General features: G+C 44.2%; 1 long non-coding RNA gene across 1 annotated transcript in view; it reads left to right on the plus strand.

Moving 5' to 3' along the window:
• The first annotated feature begins 15,731 nt into the window (after positions 1 to 15,731).
• Positions 15,732 to 16,922, plus strand: part of LOC144218336 (uncharacterized) — a 58,054-nt gene continuing 56,863 nt past the window's right edge. Inside the window, exons 1-2 of the long non-coding RNA XR_013331117.1 lie at positions 15,732 to 15,813; positions 16,165 to 16,290. This is a non-coding gene — a long non-coding RNA (uncharacterized LOC144218336). The remainder of the gene's footprint in view (positions 15,814 to 16,164; positions 16,291 to 16,922) is intronic.

The following is a 16,922-nucleotide window of genomic DNA, read 5'->3' on the forward strand; positions in this document are numbered from 1 at the left end:
TGAGTTTTCGTTTCTCTTTTTAAATTTTATTTACTCCTAGTTTTGGAAACAAATGTTTATCTCTTACATAAATAAAACCAGAGTGTTGTTTTCCTGATGTTTCTCAAAGGTCTGTCCCCAAACCCCAGCCTGTCCCAGGGTCCTAGNGCTTGGGAAGCGCATGGTCCAGGGCCCTCAGAAGCCTCCCTTCCAAGCTCCCCACGCTCTCACAGGGCCATGGCGACGGCTGAAGGGCCTGTGGTCTCAGACATGATCTTTTCACCCAGCAGTTGTACCTTGTCCTCAGCCAGGTCATTCTTAGCCTCTCTCACTGACTCCTGCCAACTCCTAGGCTGGCATCCATCTGGGTTCTTAGCGTCTTGACTTGCTTGCTTTCAATTCAGGAAACTCTACTTTCTGGACACAATCTCTTAGTCTCCAACTTTCTTTCTTTCTTTGTTTCTTTGTTTCTTTCTTTCTTTGTTTCTTTGTTTCTTTGTTTCTTTCCTTCCTTCCTTCCTTTCCTTCCTTCCTTCTTTCTTTTCTTTCTTTCTTTCTTTCTTTCTTTCAAATAATATACTGAAGGTTTTTTTTTTATTGTTTTATTTATTTATTTTTGAGGGCAGGGAGGGGCAGAGAGTAAGGGGGACAGAGGATCTGCTCTGACAGCAGCAAGCCAAATATGGGGCTTGAACTCACGAACCTGAGCCCACAAGATCATGACCTGAGTGGAAGTCAGATGCTTAACCACTGAGCCCCCCAGGTGCCCCCTGAAGGATTTTGTTNAGGACTCAGGGGCTCGTCTGAGCTGGGTGAGGGGGTGGCAGGAGACACTCCCAAAGCAAAGCAGAGGAGTGATTGCAGACGGCAGCACACACCTCGCTCCTTCTACCTCAGTGCCTTTGCAAAGCGGCTTGCTCTGTGTCGCCCACACTCAAACCCCTCTGCTTAGCTAACCCTACTCAGGCTTCAGATCTCGGCTCAAGCACCGCTTCCCCGGGGTCCGCCTCCTCTGTCCTGTGCCGCGTCCTGTCTCATGCATGCATCGCAGCGGGGACAGCATGCTTACGCGTCCAGAGCCCAACCTCTGTGCGTGTAGCGCCCAGCACAGTGCCTGTCACACACTAGACAACGGAGAGGACTGTTTGCGTGAGGCTGTAGCTGATGGTAGGGAAGCAGAGACGGCGGGGAAGCACCCAGGCAGGCAGCGGCATCTGTTAGAGTCAGAGAGAAAGACAGAAAGACATGCTCCTGGGCCCCTACCAGAGTCACTTTCAGGGGTAGAGAAGCCTCTCCCCACCCTCCCCCACCTGTCTCCTCCCCTTTGGCTGCCACAGAATGAGACTGGCCTCCCTGACTCAGAGCCCAGGCATATCCTTGAGGGGGGCTCTAAGGTTCCCACACTGCCGCCACCTTCGGGGGGACAGCTGAAGATGACTTCCTCCACTTCCACTGCCATGGGCTCCCCCCCCCCGCAGGACTTTCTTGCACCCCCAACCATTCCCACTTCTCTATCCTGGGATATGTACGTCTGACCCGTTAGTTGGTCGAGTGTGAGTGATTTGAATGGATGTATGAGCATGTAACTGAAACACCGAACTGGTACCTACAGCTTCCTTGAACCACCTCCCACCCCTCACACATGGAACGCTCTCGTATTATCACCCCTAAGAAGACTGTTTTGTCCGTAAGTAACAGAAAACCCAGGAAAAAGTGCAAACAAGACTAGAAAATAAAAGGGGTTTGTCAACTGAAAGAATTAACATAAATAATCTGCATGTGTGTACAGCACGGCTGCAGGCATGGTTTGATCAAGACTTCATGTCTCTGGGCTTCTTCCCTCTCTGCCCTCCTCAGAGCGTTGGCTTGGTTATGATCTGACCTCTCAACAGGATGAGTTGCCAGCCGCGGTAGACCTGTGACGATTGCTTCTCCAGGGACAAATCTGCCCGATGTGTTGGCTTTGCCAGTCACCACGGTGTAAATGTTCCTACTATGGCCTATTTTAAGGTAGCAGTGTGCTATCATTAATGACGTACCACGCTGAGAAGAGCTGTACGCCATTGGCTTTCACCAGCCAGTGCCACCAGCTTGTGGCTCCGGCGTTTGTCAACCAATCCCAGGAGCAAATATTTTTAGTAGCTTATTGTATGACAGGATCTCATTTGCTTGTTTTGCTTTGTTTTGTTTTGTTTTTAAATGGTATTTTACTAGCTTTGTCTTATTCCCACTCCTAGGCTAGGATTCTCGGAACAGGAAGTAGCTTGAAAATAAAGCGATCCATGTCTCCTGCTGTCTCTCTACCCCCCATCTTTTGCTCGGAATCTGTTCGACACACAAGAACAACCAGTTCTCCTTGAGGGCTGAGAGCAGCAAGGATATTTCCCATCCAACACGGGATCTGCATTTTCATTTCTTCGTTTCTTCATTCGTACGAAAGAGGCAATTCCCAAAACCTCTGCTTTCTTTCCATTTACCCAACACATGTTAGCCTACTTGGGAAAACGTGTTAATCTTATAACCATCATGGGTTTCGCGTCTCTCCCCAGAGCAGTTCCTTAAAGTACTTCAAATTCATAACTGAGCATCAGGGTTACTTAGACACAAATTTGAATGATTAATTGGATATTTTGTATTCCACTTCAATTCAGGGTGTGCGAAATGTGTTCTGCCAAGAGCTCCCACCTCCGCCCTCCACTGCAGCTGATGTTGAAGCACCTCCCTATCCACATACCAGGGCTTCAGGCAACATCTCCATTTCCTTTAGGATGAACTCTGAGTCATTGAGCGATCACTAGCAGAGTCCAAAAAGAAAACCCTACCCACTTCCCAGACCTGAAATTCTTAGTTCCTGTTTTGTCTGCATGTCCCCACTTCCCTAGGAAACCGGGGTTTGCCAGAGGCGGGCTGCTGACTTTTTGTTCAGGAAGCACGTGCTTGGGCATCAAGCATCAGCTCCTGCAGAGCCTGCCATCCACAGTGCGATCAGTGTACCCTCAGGCCCAGTTCCTCTGCCTGTCCCTGTCCCAGGGGGTTCCAGGATGGCACATTTTGGTGATGACCCTGCAGATACTGCTAGATTTTTTTTTTCCAGGAAGATCTTTGAATTTGGGGAATAGCCTGAGGAGTGCTGAAGCAGGCTGGTGACGGTGGAGAGGCTCGATCGTGCCTCTCCTCTCCACTTCATGCTCAGTAATATTGTGTTGGTAGCTTGAAATCAGCCAGGGGGGGCAGTATTTCCCCGAGGGAAACCAGCAAACATTACAAAACAAGACTATTTTTTTTTTCCTTCCCAGAGCACCCACTGACAGCACACCACTGGAAATACCCCTTTAAAAACATCTCTCCTAGGAACCAGCAGCCTGCGCATTTAGAATCTTCTCCATGCCACTCCCCACCTCTCTGAAAGCTCCAGTGCTAAGTGGGAGCAAAACAAATGTGAATTACACAACCTCTTTGGAAGGGCCCTCTTTTTTTTTCAGTCCTCATCGATCGCTGTCCCCTTATTAGGATTAGCTGGTAGATGCCATCGGCTGCAGAATTACAGTCCGCCTGCCATGGGATGTCTCATTTCTTTTCATTACATTGACTTCTCTGTGGGCTTGTTCCTGATAGCCCCCTGAGCCAACAGGCAGTGCTGTCTGTTCACGGGGGCTCCAGAACCCTAGGGAGGATTGCCATGAATACAGATTTCAAGGCGCAGCCTCCACTACAGTCTGTCTGTGGCTCTGGCTTGGGGCACAGGAATCTGTATGTTGAATAAGCTCCGCGTAGCTCAGGGGCAGGGGCCCAGAACCCTGGGTGGGGCAGGTTTTGGAAACCATTGCATAAATGTCTACGGATACGCCCGGCTTCTCCGTGGCAGCTTGTGAGTTGTTAAGAGCCAGCTGGGGTGAGGCTGCAGGACTCACTCAGCCTGTTCTGTTTCCTGGTTGACAGGCAACGTCTGAGGGCTTCTGCTCTGTCATCCCTCAGCCCGTAAGACACGGAGAGTCTCGGTGACGCTTCCTGATTACCCAGGGACACAAAGGCTGGCTCGGAGGTCCAAGAGGGAGTGAACTGATTACCTGCCTCTGGAAAAGCTTAATTGCACATCATTTTCTAATCTGTCGTTTCCAGATGAAGCGCAGAGGGCTGCCAGGTGAGCTCAGCTGCACCCAGTTGAAGATCAGGCACATCATGACCTGACTCACAGTCGCGCCCCAATTTTGCACTGATGATGAGTGGGTGCCCCCCCACCTCAGCACCGTGACTCCCGAACTTCAGGATAGGATGCAAATGAATCACCCAGGGAGCTTGTTAAAAACCCTGATTCCCAGGCTTCTGCCCAGGTTCCTGTTTCGCTATGTCCAGGATGGATCCCAGAATCCTCTTGTTCAACAAGCTCACCGGGTGAATTTATGTAATATTAGCTAGTTTTATTTAAAGCAAAAAGTTTTACATGAAATGTCTAGTCTTAAGGGTATTAATCTTCCCTTAAGGAATTCCTCTGGAGTAACAATGAATCAGCTTTTTCCATAGCTCTTTTCAAAAATAAATACCGAGTTTCAGAAATCCAACCATGCATTCCAGCAGAGGAAAGTGAGTCATGTTGGGGGCCAGCTGGCCAGCGACACATCCACTTAGAAAACTAGTATATGGTGAGTGGCAACGGATCACCCCCAAGCAGGTGGGCTGTTCCTTCCAGAAAGCCCCGGCTGTAACAGCTGGATGCAATGTTCCCCCACCACGGTGAATTCAAGTGGTTCCTTTTTGCGAGGGTAATCTCCAAATTAAATGTTTTAATTACCGAAATTATATATGCATTTCTTCTGAGAAAAGAGCATCATCGGAACACAGTCTCCACTCCCCAGAGGGTAAAACTGCTTTGCTTGCTGGGAAGGGGCTGTCTGGAAGAGTCCATTTTAATTTCATTATAAAACCAGCTTGAGAAATAAAGGCAGAGATTGACACGTATTCCCAGCCAGCTGTGACTTAATGAGCACAATTCGGAGCTTAGAACCCGCCAGCCGCATCCATATTAATATGTCTGTGGAAAAAAACAACAACAACAGAGAAAGTGACAAACTGCTATTCCTAGTATTTGAAATGAATTTTAAATCATGGGTAAAATGGCTAACGCGGGTACGCTTGACTTGGAGGCAGCCTGGCTGTCGGCCTCCCTGCCCGTCAAGAACGCCCCTTGCAGCAGCGGCTCCTGGAAGGAAGAAGCCGTTTGCACACAGATTGGCAAGCCTGGACTCCCAGGGGGAGTTTAGCGGGTTTAGTAGCAGCAATGTGGCTTCTCTGCTCCTTGTTCGGAGCCAGATCCCTCCGTGCCCCCGACCTCTGATGCTTTGATCTTGTGTTATTTGTTGCATAACCGTCCAAGTCATCTCGATCGTAAGTCTATGTGATTCTGATTCCCCTAGTCATGAGCACACGAGAATAAGAAAAATGTCTTGTTTCCACATTTTGAGATCCTAAAAATAAAAGGTGCTGGGTAAGCCTGCAGTGTTAATAAGTACAAAGTGAGAGAGGGTGGGTGTGGGTGTGGGAGACAAAGGAAATGCAGCATGAGGAAACTCAGTCTCTGTACTCTGACGTTCAATGTGAGATAGCCACCTGCTCCAGCAGGGAGAGGGGGCCCCTGGGTGCATGTGCCCTTCCTACAGCACCACATGGGTGGGGGGAAGGCCCCTTCTCAACAGTTTTGGAGAGCAGGGCGTGAACACGCTCAAGGTGAAGATCTTTGCATCTCCCTAAACTTGACCTCTGCTGAGTGTTTATTGGTTGTCGGGGGTGATGGTGTGTGTGTGTGTGTGTGTGTGTGTGTGGGTGTGGGTGTGGGTGTGGGTGTGGGTGCGTGTGTTGTATAACTGGAGGCCAGTCATGATTCAGAGCATGGGCTTTCAAACCAAACAAACCCTGACTCTTCCACTTAAAGGAGTTTCAGTTAGACTGTGAGCCTCCATTTTTTCATCTGGAAATGAAGCTAGAATACCAACGTCATTGTTAGTTAAGTGAGAAAGTAGATGTGCAAGCTTAGGCTTGGGGCCCGGTATGGAGTACTGATTCTGGGTACCATCTCTGGACATGTCTCAGTGGCATGGGTTTCAGGTCGTTCTTCAATTAAAAATGTCTTTCAGCACACGTTGGGCCCTTGAAAATCAGCATTTCAATTCAGTGCCTAGTCATGAAGGTCAGAGTTGTGGCACCGTTGAGAAAAAGAGCAAAATGTTTCACTTCTTCTTTCATATGATGCTCATGGTTAAATCCAGATAAAGGATGTGACTCAGTGAGTCATGTCTCAGACTGAGAGAGGGGACTGTTTCTGTAATCATTGACTAGATTCTAAACACACCAACAGTCCAGGAATAGAGCAGGAATGGAAGTGAGTAGTCACGAGCACAAGCAGCAAAGCCCACTTTCCCTGGTAGACCACAGCTAGAAGCCCAGATTGATCAAGTCCAGGTCTGTTGGCCTCACCAGGCCTCAGTTTCCTCATCTGTAAAATGGTCACAATAACACCTACATCACAAGGGGATAGTGTGGTTGTAACAGGTGATGTTGACAACATGCTTTCTATAGCACCGTGCATGTAACAGCACTCAACTCATGCTAGGTCCCTTCTCCAACTAGGCACAGACTCTCACCTACTCACATCCCTGCGGCCTGTTTTGTCCCTCTGGGACACCTAGGCTGCTTAGCAGTCACTCAAACCTTAGCAGCTTGGGTTGAATTGTGTCTCCCCTAAAAAAAGATACACTGAAAAAAGATACGCCTACCCTCAAGGCTTTAGAACATAACCTTAATTGGTGATAGGGTCTTTACAGAGGTAATCAAGATAAAATGAGGCCATGTGAATGGGCTATCATCCAATCTCTGTGGCGACCTTGTAAAGGAAAAATATAGACACAGGAGACAATATGAAGACACCCAAGATAACACCGTGGGAAGACTGAGGACTGGAGCGTCCCACCTACAAACCAAGGACGGACAGGGATAGCTGGCAAACCTCCAGAAGCTGGAAGAGGCAGGGAAGGATTCCCCTTCAGGTTCCAGAGGAAGCATGGCCCTGTCAAAACCTTGATTTCAGACTTCTAGTTTCCAGAACTGTGAAAGGATAAATGTTGGTTGTTTTAAGCCATCCACTTTGTGCTGATTTGTCAGGGCAACCCTAGGAAATGATTACACCATCCTTCTAATGGAGGAAACTTGGTTATGCATAGGATAGAAATGAAGATTTGGGAAGTAGGTCAAAGCAGGGGTGCAGAAACCAGCCAGAGTTCCTCCAGGATAAACTGAGCAACATGACTGAGAGGAGGAGGTCATTTTGCTTTGAGATGCACAAACACATGCTCATTTTCACTTTGAACAACTGTTTTCCAAGCTCTGTTCCCTGAAGTCTTACAGTTCCTTGGAGAATTCTATAAATAGTTGCTTTTGGGGTACATCGCTGGCCCCGTCAGTAGAGCAAGCAACTCTTGATCTCAGGGTTGTAAGTTCGAGCCCCACATTGGGTGTAGAGATTATTAAAATAAATTTTAAAAAAAACCCATTTGCTTTCAATTTATATTTCTTGAGTATATTTTAATTATTTTACTGGCTTCAAAGAGCAAAACTCTATCAAGTTCTTTACATGAATGGCTCATTTAATCTTTACAACTACCCTATGAAGTGGGTGCTATTATCACGCTCATTTTACAGATGAGAAAACTAAAGCATAAAGAAGCTAAGTAGTTTTCCCAAGGCCATGTAGCTGGTAAATGATAGAGCTGGGATTCGACATCAGGGAATCTGATTCCAGAGCCTTTGTTTGTAACTTCTTCACGACAGTGTCTCTAAAAGCTCTCATAAACAAACACAAACATGTGATCTGACTTTCCATGTCAGATTTCAACATGGTGGACACTACCACAGCACCAACTTGTGCTGCCAGACTAACCCCCTGTAGAGAAAATCTCATTCATGTATTCATTCCATTAGCACATGTTCATTGAGCATGTACTTACTATATGCTTCTATGACCTTCCTGTAACTATATCGATTAGGAAGATCATAGCTTTATCCTCCTTTCTGAAAAATAGTCACATCTGTTCATATCCATTCACTTAAAACTGAACCCAACATCAGAATGAGTCATGTAGTAATTGGCGCTTTGGTGATAAACACATATTAATCATTTTAATGTTTATCATAGTTTTGGGTGATACTCGATTGCCTTTTATACTCCTGATAAGAAATATTAGCAGTTAGAAGAGAATGCTAGAGATTCAGTTTTTGAGATTAAAAAGTTTCTATTACCCTCCTTTCAAGCTTTGGATCAGTTTAATGGGAGAGTACCCTGAAGTTACAAAGCTGGCCGCTAGAAGCTGTTACCCTTTGGAATCACACACAGGTGGAAATCAGGGTTTTATTGATTCCATGCAACAGAAACATAATATGAACATAACCTAAACCTAATTTCAATTTGAATTTTTAACCAAACAACCCACTTCCCTTGTTGTTTGATTACTATAAGCAGTAAATATTGTCACTTGAAATTATAAAATAAATTAATATGGATCTAAAACTGGATTTATATATGTTGGAATTTACTGTAAAGTTGTTTTGAAAACAGACCAAAGGTTTGCCAGACCGCCACCGGTGTAGACCATTACTGGGCAAAATGGAGAGAGTTCATGTCTCATTTTTCTTCAGCTGCCTAGATCTCCTCTAAACTGTGATCATGGATCCAGTCTTGGGACAGTCACTTCCAATCAAAGGTGCACTCTGCTCTAGAGCATTTTCAGGTGTCACACGTCGTGGCTGGAGGTCACCCTGGAGGTCACCCATTCTGCCTGTCCCCACGAGGCAGAGTGGGGCTTCTGAAAAGTCTGATTCTACCTTGTGGCGGATGACAGTGCTCTCCTAGAAAGTCTCCACTCCAGTGTGGTTCGGAGCAAAACACAAGGGCTTCCCTTCATGGAAAGTCTTCCGTGTCAGTGCAGTTTTCCACTCCTAATGAGAAAGAATGAATCCCATAGAAGTGAGCCTACTGCCCTGGCAAGAATGCAACAGAGTGATACATTTATCAACTTCACTGGGTGAATAGTTTCTCTTTAGAGAACTGATTTTATAAATAGCTTCTTTTCTTTGTTACATAGTTAATGTGTGTCCAATGCCAACAAAATGAGAACAAACAAATAGCAGGGATAAAAAGTAAATTAAAATATTCATAATCTAAGTACTCAGGAAAACCCACTCTTAACATTTTGGTATACATCCTCTAGATCCAACCTCAGCAAATTTTTCCTTTAAGGATTAAATAGGAGATATGGCAGGCTTTATAGACCAAGAGCTAAAACTGAAGATATTATGTAGGTACTTATACAACAAGAGAAAATACAAATTGCCATAAAATTCATACTGATGAAATTCAAAATATAATAACAATAATAATAACAAATAACAACTACAGATAATTTTCTGTAACGAAGGTCTGCTAATCATAAGAATGTAATTCTTTTTTCTTTTTTTTTTANGTTGTGGGTTCGAGCCCTGTGTCGGCCTCTGTACTGACAGCTCAGAGCCTGGAGTCTGCTTTAGATTCTGTGTCTCCCTCTCTCTCTGCCTGTCACCAATTCATGCTCTGTCTCTCAAAATGAATAAACATTTTAAAAAACCTAACATTTTGCTTAATTGGGGTTCAAAGTTAGTATTCCTACTAGCACTCATCAAAATCTGTTGCAAATGTTCATCTGTTAATATGAATCTGTAATGAAATTCCATGTATTTCATCTTTCAAAAAATTCCTTTTAAATGTTTATTTTTTTTAAATTTTTAATGTTTTATTTATTTTTGAGAGAGAGATAGAAACAGCACGAGCAGGGTAGGGTCAGAGAGAGAGGGAGACACAGAATCTGAAACAGGCTCCAGGCTCTGAGCTGGCAGTCAGCACAGAGCCCGACGCGGGGCTCGAACCCACGAACCGCGAGATCATGACCTAAGCGAAAGTCGGACGCTTAACCGACTGAGCCACCCAGGCGCCCCTTAAATGTTTACTTTTGAGAGAGACAGAGTGCGAGTGGGGAAGAGGCAGAGAGGGAGAAGGAGACACAGAATTCGAAGCAGGCTCCAGGCCCTGAGCTGTAGCACAGAGCCTGATGTGGGGCTCAAACTCATGGACTGTGAAATCATGACTTGAGCTGAAGTTGGACACTTGACCAACTAAGCCACTCAGGTGCCCCTCAAGCATTTCATCTTTGAAAATGTCTTTTCACACAGCTAGGCACTACCAAGCACCACTATCAATCCACAAACATAATTTTAATTGAGCGTCTTCATTGCTTGGAAGGCATTATTTGAATTCTGCATTCTCTTCTTATTGGCCTGTTCGCATATCATTACAATGCAATACTCACTTCTAATGGAAGGTTATGTGGAAGCCCCTCAAGTATAGGCAACTGGATTTTAGTACTGAAATTCCTGGGGCACTTGGGTGGCTCAGTGGGTTAAGCGTCCGACTTTGGCTCAGGTCATGGTCTTGCGGTTTCTGTGTTTGAGCCGCGCGTTGGGTTCTGTGCTGACAGCTCAGAGCCTGGAGCCTGCTTCGGATTCTGTATCTCCCTCTCTCTCTGCCCCTCTCCCACTCACACTCTGTCTCTCTCTGTCTCAAAAATAAATAAACACTTAAAAATTTTTTTAAAAATACTGAAGTTCCCTTTATACTTCCATGGGGTTCAAAAAATGCTGCTAGAATTCTGTTTGAGCTCTGAAAGTATTTCCCCTGAAAACGTATGTGGCAATGGAAATCTCATGCCCTATTTTAGCTTTTGAAAGCATGGAAAGTATATAAAGCAGCTTGATAGTACTTGTGATTCAAGCAACATTAGGTATCACCAAAATGACTTTACTGCAGTATGTAAGTTTGATACATACACAGTTTTCTTTTCATTTTACATTGAATTCCTCAAGAAGCATTATCAAGCCTACAGCAGAAGTTAGTTTTTAAAGCCATTCAGTGTTCAATAATAATGAATGCTAAATAAATAAATAAATATTTAAATAACATAATGTTTATTTAAATAACATAATGAAGGGAAATGCTTCTCATTCAGAAAAATGTGAATCTCAGGCCCATGTTCAAAAATTGCTGTAAATCTTCACCAGTGCTAAGTCCCAGAACTGGAGTGTAGTGGTGAAAGTCAGGGTATTTGACTTCTATTTATGACAAAAATCCACAGAACTGACAATGATTCCCCAAAAATGACACTACTGGTTCAATCCCACACGATAGACTGAAGTATTTTCAGCCAAGTTCCAGCTGATGAATAATACAAGGAATAATCACTGGTTTTTAATATCCTACATTCCCACGAGCTTTGTAAATTTTTCCAATAGATACTTTCTCTTTCTGTTTCTGACCCAACCTATTTTCAGTTGTAACACATCTTAGCAGATTCCACTTCAGGATGTACAGAATTCATTTTCTTAACTTCTTTGAAAATATTCTCCACTCTAGCTGTTCCATGCAGACTATTCATAGAGGCTAATTCCTCAGCTCTTTCAAACTTGGCATTGACTTCTCAAACAGCTGACCAGTATCAGCAACATCTATCAACTCATCAAGGGCCATAGAAAACCACTCACAAGCATTATTTGCTTTGTTTTTGAATTGACTATGTTGCCCCAAAGTCCTCAGTTCTTTGAGCGATTGAAGAAAATCAAATAAACACATTTCTTTGCTCTGGACATATTTCTTCAGCTGTTGTGATCAAACATGATTTAATTAACCATTTATTGGTAGTTGTCTTCCCTTGTTTGGCTAACAATGGGCCACTCAAAAATGAGCCATTTTGGTTGTGGGTTTATTTTCATTTTTTTCTGTCTGTGAAGAAATTTTCCTATCATGAGATATACCATTTTAAATTTCCTAACTTTTCTGATTGTTGCTTCTGCATGAATTGGGAGCGCTGTGATGAGTATTCAACTAGTAATGCTGGTGTGCACTGTATTCTTTAACACAGCCACCGTGTATCATCTGCTTTGCCATCAGATTTAACAGTAACCCACACTCCCCTGTACCTCAAAAATGTGACAAAGTCCACTTTTCTCTTCTTTTGTTTATTTTTAAAAATTTTAAAAAGTGTATTTATTTATTTGTTGGGAGGAGGGCAGAGAGAGTGGGAGAGAGAATCTCAACCAGGCTCCATGCTGTCAGCAGAGCCCAGCCCGACTGGGGAAGGGGGGAAGCCCCAGGGGCCCAAACTCACAAACCTCGAGATCATGACCTGAGCCGAAATCCAAAGTCCAATGCTCAATCAATTGAGCTACTCAGGTGCCCCTTTTATGTTTATTTTGACATGACTGGTATGCACATATATGCTTATATTATTATATGCATAAAATAATAACATGCATTTAATGCCACCACACTGCAATGTGATTGACCCTGAAAATACTGTTGAGTTATAACCGTGCCACTGCATCTTGTCATGCACCGTTGCCACGCACTTCTGAGCTAAACTACCTGGAGTGGGGTCAAATTTCACAAGTTGAGAGCATAATTCCCCACAAGATTCCTCTCACTTGGGACACCAGTCTCAAACCCCAGGGTTTCCAGGTCATCCTCACTTCTGACCAGCTGGCTATAAATTTAGGAGCTCTCACTATCCCCTCAGGTTCAAGAATTCCTTAGAATAACTCACAGAACTCAGTAAAGCGCTATACTTATGATGACTGTTTTATTATAAAGGATACAAATCAGGATGAGCCAAATGCAAGGTGCACAGGGGGAAGTTTTCCCAGTCCCAAATGTGAAGTTGTCGGTGTTCTCAGGATGTGTCAGACTCCCAGCATTTCTATGTGTTTCCACAACCAAGGGAAGCCCATCTAAGGTTTGTGTCTAGAGTTTTTATTGGAATTGCATTACACAGACATGATTGAATCAATGGCCAAGCAAATGAATTCAATCTCCAGTCCCTCTTCCTTCCCCAACGAGGTCAAACTGTTATCAAGTGGGTCAAAGGGTTCTTATCACATGGTTGGTCTTTCTGGTGTGGTCTGTTCCCAATCTGTATCATCTCATTAGCATAAACTATCCAGGGACCCACCATGTGTCACCTCACTAGCATAAATTATCAGGCCACACCATGAATAACAAAGACACTCCTCTCACTTGGGAAATTCCAAGAATTTAGAGGGTAGCTTCCAGGAACACAGACCAGCCCATCTTTACTACACAATAGCCACTGAGTCACAGTGCAGATCAGTGAGGGTGCCACATGCAGTCTCTGTCGCATCTTTTCAACACCGTCTTTGCAACATGAGAGCAGCCATAGCTGATACATAAACAAAAAAAAAAATGTGTCCCAATAAAACTTTAGTTATGGACACTGAAATTTGAATTCCCTATGATTTTCAGGTATCATAAAATATTCTTCTCCTCTTTGTTTTCCAACCATGTAAAAACACGTATAAATTATCCTTAGCTCACAAGTTACAAAAACAGGAAGCAGTCAAGATTTGGCCCATGGGCCAAATAGTTTACTGACTCCTCTCTCATTTAAATAAAAGATTGACAAACTACAGCTTGTGGCCAAATCCTGCACACTGCCTGCCGGCTTTTATAAGTAAAGTTTTATTGGCACAGCCTTGCCCATTCATTTATGAATTGTCCATAACTCCTTTGGGGCTGGGGTGAGTAATTGTAGCAGAGACCGTGGCCTCCAGAGCCTAAAATATTTATAGTTTGGTCCTTTATAGTGAAGTTGGCTAACCCCTGCTAGATCAATGAAGAGGGGCAGTCTGGGTACTGCATCGAACACATTGACTTTGTTTCATCTAATCCTGTTAACACTGTTAGGTAGGAGATATTATCGTCACCTTGCAAATGGGTAACTACAGCTTAAAGAGGGGAAGGAAATTGTCCAAGGTCACACAGCTTACAAGCGTTGAAATTGGGTTCAAAGGCAAACTTTCGGGCAGCTGGTGGCATTTCTTGGCTTGTGGCCACATGACCCCATTCTCTGCTCTGTATCATATTGCCTTCTCTTCTTCTGAATCAAATCTCCCTCTGCCTCTCTGTTATAACGATACTTTGTGATTGCACACAGTACCCACTTGGACAATCTCTTGGGCATAAGATCCTTAATCACATCTGCAAAGATCTTTCTTCAGTATATGGTAACACTCAGAGGGTCCAGGGATTTCGACCTGATTGTTGAGAACCATTACACAGCTTCCTAAAAGTGGTAATGCTCAGTATTATATGGATATTATAATGAAATAGGTGCTCTCTCACACTGCAATTGGACTTGAAATTATTAACATTTTTCTTTAGGGCACACTAACCTCAGTTTGCCTCTCCAGGTCCACTCTCTACCCTTCTGCATCGTTCTGTGCCCCTTGGGGCTGACCAGGGTGACCCTGGGCTCTGGCCTCTGGCTGGGCCCTGCTACTGAGAGTCACAGGAAACACCTAGGAAGCATCTTCCTCCGCGGCCTGGGTTTGCTTCATCCCTGCACCAAAAGGGTCATCAGGAGACCCTTCCCATAAGCTCCCCCCTCCAGCTTCTGGTAACCGCTCCCTCTGCCCCACAAGCCCAGGAGTAATGTCAGGGCACTGTACCATCCGTAGCTGGTTTCACACCTTTGTATACCCTCCTTTTGTCAGACATCCCTCAATTACCCAGTTTTAGTGTGCCACCTGTTTCCTGTCAGGCCTTAACGTGGCCCGCAGTCTGTGTCAAATCAAATATCTATTTATAAGAATGTTCATTAGCAGAATTATTTATAATAACAGAAACTCAAAACAGCCCAAATAACCAAAAAAGGAGACTGGGTAAGCAAATTATGGTCCCTCCACATAGAACATAAAGATATATTGTAAAAGAATATTACCGAAATGATAAAACAGTCACAGTCTATTCCTAAGTTAAAAAAAACCCCACAAATCTGTATATATATAATAATGTCCCATTTTTATAAAGAAAAAATTAATGAGGAAGAAAATTAATACCGTACATATTACATTTTAATAAAAAGCATATTAATATGTGCTTGTATATCTCATACATAAAATGTGCTTATTTTGTTGTATATATGTTATATAACATACTGTTATATAATCTAATCGTGTCACATTGTCACATTTATATAATATACACTGTATATTAGATTTATTACATTATGTGTGATGTCACTTTTGTAAAGAATGATCTGCACATCTAATTGTACATGTTTTGTGTCATGTATATTATATATAACATAACACACACATGTGATAGAAACCATACATGCATATGTATATGCATAGGTGACTGTATGTCTCTTCCAGATTATGCTGAGATTACTCAATGCTTTGGGCTTGGAATAGAATAGGCTGTATCTTCTAGTCCATGTTTACCTGAAGTTCAATGTACAATGTCCTACTCAAGATTTATCCAGATTCGCAAACTCAGGTTTCCTTTCCCCTTTCACTGCCCCAGCTCAGACGTGGGACTCAGCCACTTCTCTGGAATTCTACCACGTGCACAAGGCAAATATGTGGGTGGCGGACATTTTCTGAAGGTTCAGGGCACTAGGTGGCTACCTTCCCTGGAGCCAGCAGCGTCTCAGGTGCCCCTGGCCCTCGGGCTCTGCCCACAGTGCTGGGCGTGGTCGTGGGCGGCCTGCGTGGGCGTGGCCACAGACGCAGCCTGAGGCTGAACGCCAGGCCGGGGCAGGCCCTCTTTCTAGGCAATTCTCCCACTGGTTTCCCTACCCCCTCTTTGCCTCCTGTTCTGCAACGCAAGATTACAAACCACGACTCCTTGGTGACTCTAGCAAGGTCACTCTGGGCCAGCACCGACCAGCCAGGGGAAACTGAACCGTGAGTCCCTCCCCTCCGCTAGTCTCTAGAGGGAAGCAGTGAACGGTGTGGGCGGACGCACCTGAGCCCTGTTTCCCCGCAGAGACCCTAGCAAATCTCGGCTCACCGCCTACAGGCAGTGTGATTTGGGGCACCGGTCTTCGTGTGCCTCAGTTTCCCTGTCTACAAAATAAATACTACAGTAACAAATAAAGGGGTGCTGAGTATCGAATGAGTTAAATACAGAATATCATTGGATTTGGTGGCAGGCAAAAGTTCCCTAGAGTTCATCTGTATGGAGTGCTCAGGGTGCTTGGCACAAAGTAAATACTATTAAATGTTACCTATTATATATATATTTTTTCTCCACAGATATGTGTTATCTCCTGCCCCTCCCATGAGCTGCAGGGGTGGTAGCTACAGTCAGTTTGGTTTTGAATGACGCGTGTGTGTAGCTCTATCGAACATATCGGAGGAAAATATTTCAACACGTGGGAGGTGGGATTATGGTGTTTATTTTTTCCTTCTCTTTGTGCTTTTTCAAGTTTTCCTAGTTTTGAACATGGAGCATTTGTTATTTTTGCAACTATGGAAAATGCAAATTTCCGAAAGAAAGGCGAGTGATGCCTCATGGGAGGACAGTGGGTGGTGCAGGTTAGGAGAAATCTTCCCCCTGTGTGTAAATAGATGAAACCCGCAAGACTAGGCATGGCTTCTGGGCTCCTTGGGAAATGGGTAGACCTTTACAATTAATGATTCCCCACTGTTTGCTTTTCATAAGAAATCTGTAATTATTTATTGCTCCTCAGACTTGCCATTTCAGCATCTTAAAAAGAAACCGAAGAGAAATGAAAGTGTGAGACTCGATTCTTTCCTACAAACCAAATTGTTCTGAAAACTTTGATTCCTAGATTTTAAGAGGCTTAGCCTGCTTCCCTGCCCCCTAATTGCTCTATTAATTTAATCTGCTCCTGGGCTCCCTGGAGTCTAAGTCATGGGTCCTCAGGGCTGGTTCGGGCTGGTTTGGGCTGGCCTGGTCTCTTCCACAGAGTTGCACCTAGCTGGTGTACATGTTACCCTGAGTTCTATTTTGCTAGCTTTTTCCTTCCAAGAGGATTTCTCCTGGCCTA

Source organism: Crocuta crocuta, unplaced genomic scaffold (genome assembly GCF_008692635.1).
Source record: "Crocuta crocuta isolate KB4526 unplaced genomic scaffold, BGI_CrCroc_1.0 scaffold39, whole genome shotgun sequence".
Classification (NCBI taxonomy): domain Eukaryota; kingdom Metazoa; phylum Chordata; class Mammalia; order Carnivora; family Hyaenidae; genus Crocuta; species Crocuta crocuta.